The sequence below is a fragment of the Limulus polyphemus genome, unplaced genomic scaffold (genome assembly GCF_000517525.1).
Source record: "Limulus polyphemus unplaced genomic scaffold, Limulus_polyphemus-2.1.2 Scaffold2899, whole genome shotgun sequence".
Taxonomy (NCBI): Eukaryota; Metazoa; Arthropoda; class Merostomata; order Xiphosura; family Limulidae; genus Limulus; species Limulus polyphemus.
The window spans coordinates 122,654-129,225 of record NW_013668509.1 but is presented as its reverse complement, the minus strand read 5'-3'; the positions used below and the strand labels follow the sequence as shown (position 1 = coordinate 129,225).

Genomic DNA, 6,572 nt, shown 5'->3' with positions numbered 1-6,572 from the left:
AAACAAAACAAGCAACAACAAAAAACAAGGCAAAGCTGCTCGAGGGTTATCTGCCTTAGTCATCACTAATTTAGAAGAGATAGACTAGAGAGAGAAAGCAGTTAGTGAACGCCAACCACCGCCAACTCTTAGGCCACTCTTTACGAATGAAAAATGGGATTGACCGTCATATCATAACGCTCCCACACCTGAAAGGGCGAGCATATTCGGTGACGGGATTTGAAACCACGACACGCAGACGTAGGTTGACGACGTTTCTCTGTCAGTTACGGCAGTCGAGCGCCCTAATCATACTGTTGTCACACACCCACGTAGGTTGACGACGTTTCTCTGTCAGTTACGGCAGTCGAGCGCCCTAACCGTACTGTTGTCACACACCCACGTAGGTTGACGACGTTTCTCTGTCAGTTACGGCAAGGAAATATCGACAAATGTAAAATGTTTAAAGAATCAATGAGCGTTTTTCCTGTTGATTACTTTACTTTTACCAACCCGAATTGAAACAACGAGATAAACTCATCTTTCGTATATGAAACAATAACTGCTAAAACTTGCCAAGTATGAGGACTATTGGGACTAAAAGTATACTAATAAACGTAAAAGAAGTGGATGACGAAATGTGAAGTGAAATCGAATAGTTTATTTTATATGATTATTTGTTTGATTTAGGATTTTCGTGCAAAGCCACACAATGGCTACCTACACTGCCACGAAAAACACTATATATATAACCTTTATTTTAGCCATACAAAGTATAAGATTAATCACAAATGCGTGCGTTATAAGAGTGACAGTCAATTCCTTAATGTGGATGGTAGAGCGCCGATGTCTGACTTGCCAGTAGTTCAAAATTAGGGACGTCGGCGGAAAGCCTTAATAGCTTTGCCATAAATACAAGTTACAAATACTTTTTGTTTTTACTGTGTATCTAAAAAATAAATTTGGAATTGAGAGATTCTTTATATATAAACATGACAATGAAATAGCTAAAATACATTCTATACACAGTTTACAAATATTCATCTAAGTGAACCCTAGCTTAAGTGTGTATGTTTAAATGATTATTGTAGTTATTGCCATGATATATCCACACTGTATCACTTTGTTCGTGCATTTTTTTAATCAAAAACTAGCTGTCGTACACATTAAAAATGCAATAAAAATACATCAATACTGAAAAGAAAGACATATTGTTTTCAAGAATTCTACCAATATGAAATTAGATTGGGGTCCAACTCCCTCCCCCTCATGACCTTCTTCTTTTCATCCTGTATCACTGTGTCAAGTTGGGTGCTGACTGATTAAGAAATGTGGATACGTATAAGGAACAGACAGACATACATATTGACGTTTATTTACATAGAAAATGCAGAGTCCAATCCTCTCTCCTCAAGACCTTCTTCATGTCATCATGTGTTAAGTTTGCTGATTGATAAATAAATGTGGATACGTATAAGGAACAGATATACATACATATTGACGTTTATTTATATAGAAGATGGGATGGGTCCAATACCCACACTTATGACCTTCTTCATGTCATCATGTGTCAAGTTTGCTGATTGATAAATAAATGTGGAAACGTATAAGGAACAGACAAACATACATATTGACGTTTATTTATATAGAAGATGGGGTGGGTCCAATACCCACACTTATGACCTTCTTCATGTCATACTGTATCACTGTGTTAAGTTTGCTGATTGATCAAGAAATGTGAAAACGTATAAGGAACAGATGGCTGAAAGGTGCGAACAAACAGACACAAACTTAGCTTTATATATTAGATATATAAATAATAGTCTGATGTTACTTGTAATTTTTCATCGTTCATATAATGTCTCTCAAAATACAGAACGACAAGAGTTTTCTACACTCAAGTAAAAATTACAATAGTTTACTGTATAAAAAGTACAATAATTAACTTGATGCAGATAAAACTACAACATTTAATTATATTCAAAAACAACTACAAGAGCTTACCTTATACAGGTAAAACTATAATGATTTACTAGATTCAGCTAAAAACTACAATCGTTTACTAGATTCAGCTAAAAACTACAATGATTTACTACATTCAGCTAAAAACTACAATGATTTACTACATTCAGCTAAAAACTACAATGATTTACGAGATTCGGCTAAAAACTACAATGATTTACTAGATTCAGCTAAAAACTACAATGATTTACTACATTCAGCTAAAAACTACAATGATTTATTACATTCAGCTAAAATCCACAATGATTTACTACATTCAGCTAAAATATACAATGATTTACTACGTTCAGCTAAAATCTACAATGATTTACTAGATTCAGCTAAAAACTACAATGATTTACTACGTTCAGCTAAAAACTACAATGATTTACTACATTAAGCTAAAAACTACAATGATTTACTACATTCAGCTAAAATATACAATGATTTACTACAGTCAGCTAAAAACTACAATGATTTACTACGTTCAGCTAAAATCTACAATGATTTACTACATTCAGCTAAAAACTACAATGATTTACTACATTCAGCTAAAATCCATAATGATTTACTACATTCGGCTAAAAACTACAATGATTTACTACATTCAGCTAAAATATACAATGATTTACTACGTTCAGCTAAAATCTACAATGATTTACTACATTCAGCTAAAATCTACAATGATTTACTACATTCAGCTAAAAACTACAATGATTTACTACGTTCAGCTAAAATCTACAATGATTTACTACATTCAGGTAAAAACTACAATGATTTACTAGATTCAGCTAAAAATTACAATGATTTATACATTTAGCTAAAAATCTACAACGATTTACTACATTCAGCTAAAAACTACAACGATTTACTACATTCAGCTAAAATCTACAATGATTTACTACATTCAGCTAAAATCTACAATGATTTACTACATTCAGCTAAAAACTACAATGATTTACTACATTCAGGTAAAAACTACAATGATTTACTACATTCAGCTAAAATCTACAATGATTTACTACATTCAGCTAAAAACTACAATGATTTGCTACGCTTAAGTGAAGACTAAAATTTTGATATGTTTTGCATCTCCACAACTTATACATAAAGTAGCGAATGATATAATTATACAAATATCGTGTTGTGTTGATATAATTATACAATTATGATATCGTGTTGTGTGTATTACAGAAAAAACAAGTTTTTCTGGCAGGTTTTATACAGTTCGGAACACATAAAATGTGATCATTAACGATTCCAGACCACTTTACTGAAGTTATAGACGAAAGATATAAGATAGCAAAGTTCTGGTGGTTAGGACTAGTTGAATAGTAATGTTTGTGTTCAGAATGCGAACATTTTCTCTGCTAATAGTGTTTCCATGTTGCACATATGTATTTCCTCTTCTAATCATATATTCAAGCTTTCACTATACATTTCCTCTCCTATTGATGTCTGCACACTCTCACTATAAATTCATACTTTCTCTTCTATATTAATGTATGCATACGTTAACGTTTACTTTACTGTTGATGTGTTTTCAAAATACTTTAATTTTTACTCTTCTATTGATGTATACAGTTTTTCATATTTCTTCTACAGGTGAGAGTGTTTATATCGGGATTATTATCTAAGGTTTTCTTCCTTTTGGAATGTTTGCGCGCGCGCGCCCGCGTGTGTGTCTGATGGAAATCTCTTCATATCATTTAGATAAACCACCATTTATCACTACTGGCACGGATACTTTAGGTTTTAAACCCCCAGAGGCAGTCAAGAAACGTAATATACACACATTCGGATTCCACTTAGTTGTTATTCCGAATATTTTACACAGATCTTTTGGATAGTGACTGTTTTCGTAAAATACATGCGTGAAACTGTGTCACGTGTGTGCTTTGATTGACTTTCTTCCAGCACGAGCAGCTTATATTTCAGTTCCTATAGGCTGTGGTGTTCATTGCTGCATGGGTAACGACACAGTAAACTTTAAGATAGTAAATTCAGTGTCTTCAAAGAAGTTCACTTACCTAATACGCCCTACCTGCCAGTACTCATAAAGTTAAGATTTTTCCTCTTGTATAGTAGTTGGAAGCCTTAAAGACTTTCTTCAAGGTAAGTCCTTCTTTGTACACGTTGTTTGTTTGGTGACTGTTCTGTTCTTATTTATTTTTGTTGTAAAATACGCTTCTCTTTCAACTAATTATCAAGTAAATCGAACCTGAATTGAAATAATTTAGATTTGAAGCCTTATATCAGTATAGCAGGAAACAATTAGACACCTCAAAAGGCAAAAGAAAGTCAGAGTGAGCTTAAGCACATTATAATAGTTTTAGTTTCGAAAGTTTATTTCATAGTTTTGTGTTGAGTGTGAAATTAATAGCATTTCTTCTTTCTTTTTATCTTTCAGTATGATCTTTTTCAACACAAATTTTCAACTTTGTCGGGTTCATTCAATCTTGTTTATAATTGTTGAATGTTCAGAGTTAATTCCCGTCCATTAATTGGCAGAAATAAATAATATAGTCAAATGGCCCATTTGCAAATATTATTTGATTTACATGCACAAGTAAACATTAATACCCCCTCAAAAATCCAAAAGAGTCAACGTTTTCTGAAACGAATAAAAATAAATTTCTTGTTCATTATTTTATAACATTAACTGTGTAAAACCAATCTTTTTTCCATTCTTATATGAGGTCAGATGTGTAAAAATAAAGTTCTTGTTCATTATTTTATAACATTAACTGTGTAAAACCAATCTTTTTTCCATTCTTATATGAGGTCAGATGTGTAAAAATAAAGTTCTTGTTCATTATTTTATAACATTAACTGTGTAAAAACAATCTTTTTTCCATTCTTACATGAGGTCAGATGTCTAAAAATAAAGTTCTCTTAAACTTGTTTGATTGTTTTATAACTCTTTATTTATTTTTATAATTTTTACTGCATAAATTAATGAATCTTTTGCCATTTTGTACATTTTACATTCTTAAGCCTAAGATCTTTCAACATAATTTTTGTTGAAGAACCAAATCATACGAGTTTTCTTGCTCCTTTTTTTTTACTTTAATATTAGCATCATTAACACTCTAGTATGGACAAATGATGTCAAACGGTCCCCTCAACAAATGGCTACCACAGTATATCATCAGTTATTAAGCGCTGACAGCAAAATGAATTATATATATCTACTGTTTACATAATCTCTGAATAATCACAAAGATGGACGGGCGCGAATGTGAATGATCAAAGAGCGATTTAATTTTTTGTTTTTGATCGAAGGTAAGAACTTTGATTTTTTATGGTTGCGAAGTAGATATTTCAGGGAAAATCGCTTTATTTATTTCAAACAATTGGGAACTATAGAGAATCGAATATGCGTAAAAGAAATGCAGTTCAAATTTACTGATTTTTTATAACGTGCTATTGCTTGATAAAGAGTGGCTTAAGGTCAGACGTCCCACTCCCATCCTGTGAGATCGTCTTGCCTCACACCAGTGACGTACATGTATATTTATGTGTTCAATCATTGTTTTAACTAAAAATGACATTTGTATAAAAACTAGGTTCATTTTAATACCTTTATCGTGACATTCGTCTTTATTGGTGAAACTGCATTGAAAGCTCAGGTGATCGTGTAGTCATACCTTTTTCTAAGGCATTTTGGAATCCTTAACACATAATGATTCATTAACTGCAGTGGAGTGCCGTGGCAGATGAGAGCCGTGTCGATATGTTTAACGCATATATGTTTGATTCGTGACGAATTTCTAACCATTCTGCAATGCAATTTTACCTTTAATAAATTTATTGCTGGAGAAAATTTCACCGCTCATTTTTGAGGAAGGATAATCGAACAGCAATATTATTAAACGAAAGAGGATACAGCATTTTAAGAAGAAGATTCTTCAATATTCTCAACGGAAGCAGAATAACTCACACATCAGAGACTTTATGGCAACACGAGCTTGTTAGTAAACTCTCTTCCATAAGGTGAAGGCTAAGATTGCGAAAAAACGCTCCAACTCAAAAAACCATTACTATAAAGTTGTGCATAGCTTATAAAGACGGTAAACAAAGATTTAAAATAGACAAAGGCTCAGAAGACAAACTTCAGAAGGTTTCATTATTAACTTTATCATGAGAAATGTAGCCGAAGATGGAATAAAAGCAAATCTGTTCAAGCACATACTTGTCATGTCTGTCAATGAACAATCGACAATGAAGAAAGTAGATCCAAAGGATGCAAGGACATGGAACATCTTGCTTATAATCGAGTCTTAATATTCTAATGATACTTACATGTTTTAGTAATATATCTCTGTTGAACAACAAGTGATATATCTGTTGAACCGCGAACAATACAGATTTTAGTAATATCTCTGTCGAACAGCAAGTGGTAAGGGTTTCAGCGATATATCAGTTGAACCGCGAACAATACAGCTTTTAGTAATATCTATATCGAAAAGCAAGTGGTAAGGGTTTCAGCGATATATCAGTTGAACCGCGAACAATACAGCTTTTAGTAATATCTATATCGAAAAGCAAGTGGTAAGGGTTTCAGCGATATATCAGTTGAACCGCGAACA

The 6,572-nt window shown here is 32.7% G+C and overlaps 1 protein-coding gene across 1 annotated transcript in view; it reads left to right on the top strand.

Annotated features, from left to right (window-relative positions):
* The first annotated feature begins 3,975 nt into the window (after positions 1–3,975).
* Positions 3,976–6,572, top strand: part of LOC111087959 (sodium/potassium-transporting ATPase subunit beta-like) — a 21,865-nt gene continuing 19,268 nt past the window's right edge. Inside the window, exon 1 of the mRNA XM_022396468.1 lies at positions 3,976–4,095. The gene's annotated coding sequence lies outside the window, so the exon portion shown is untranslated. The remainder of the gene's footprint in view (positions 4,096–6,572) is intronic.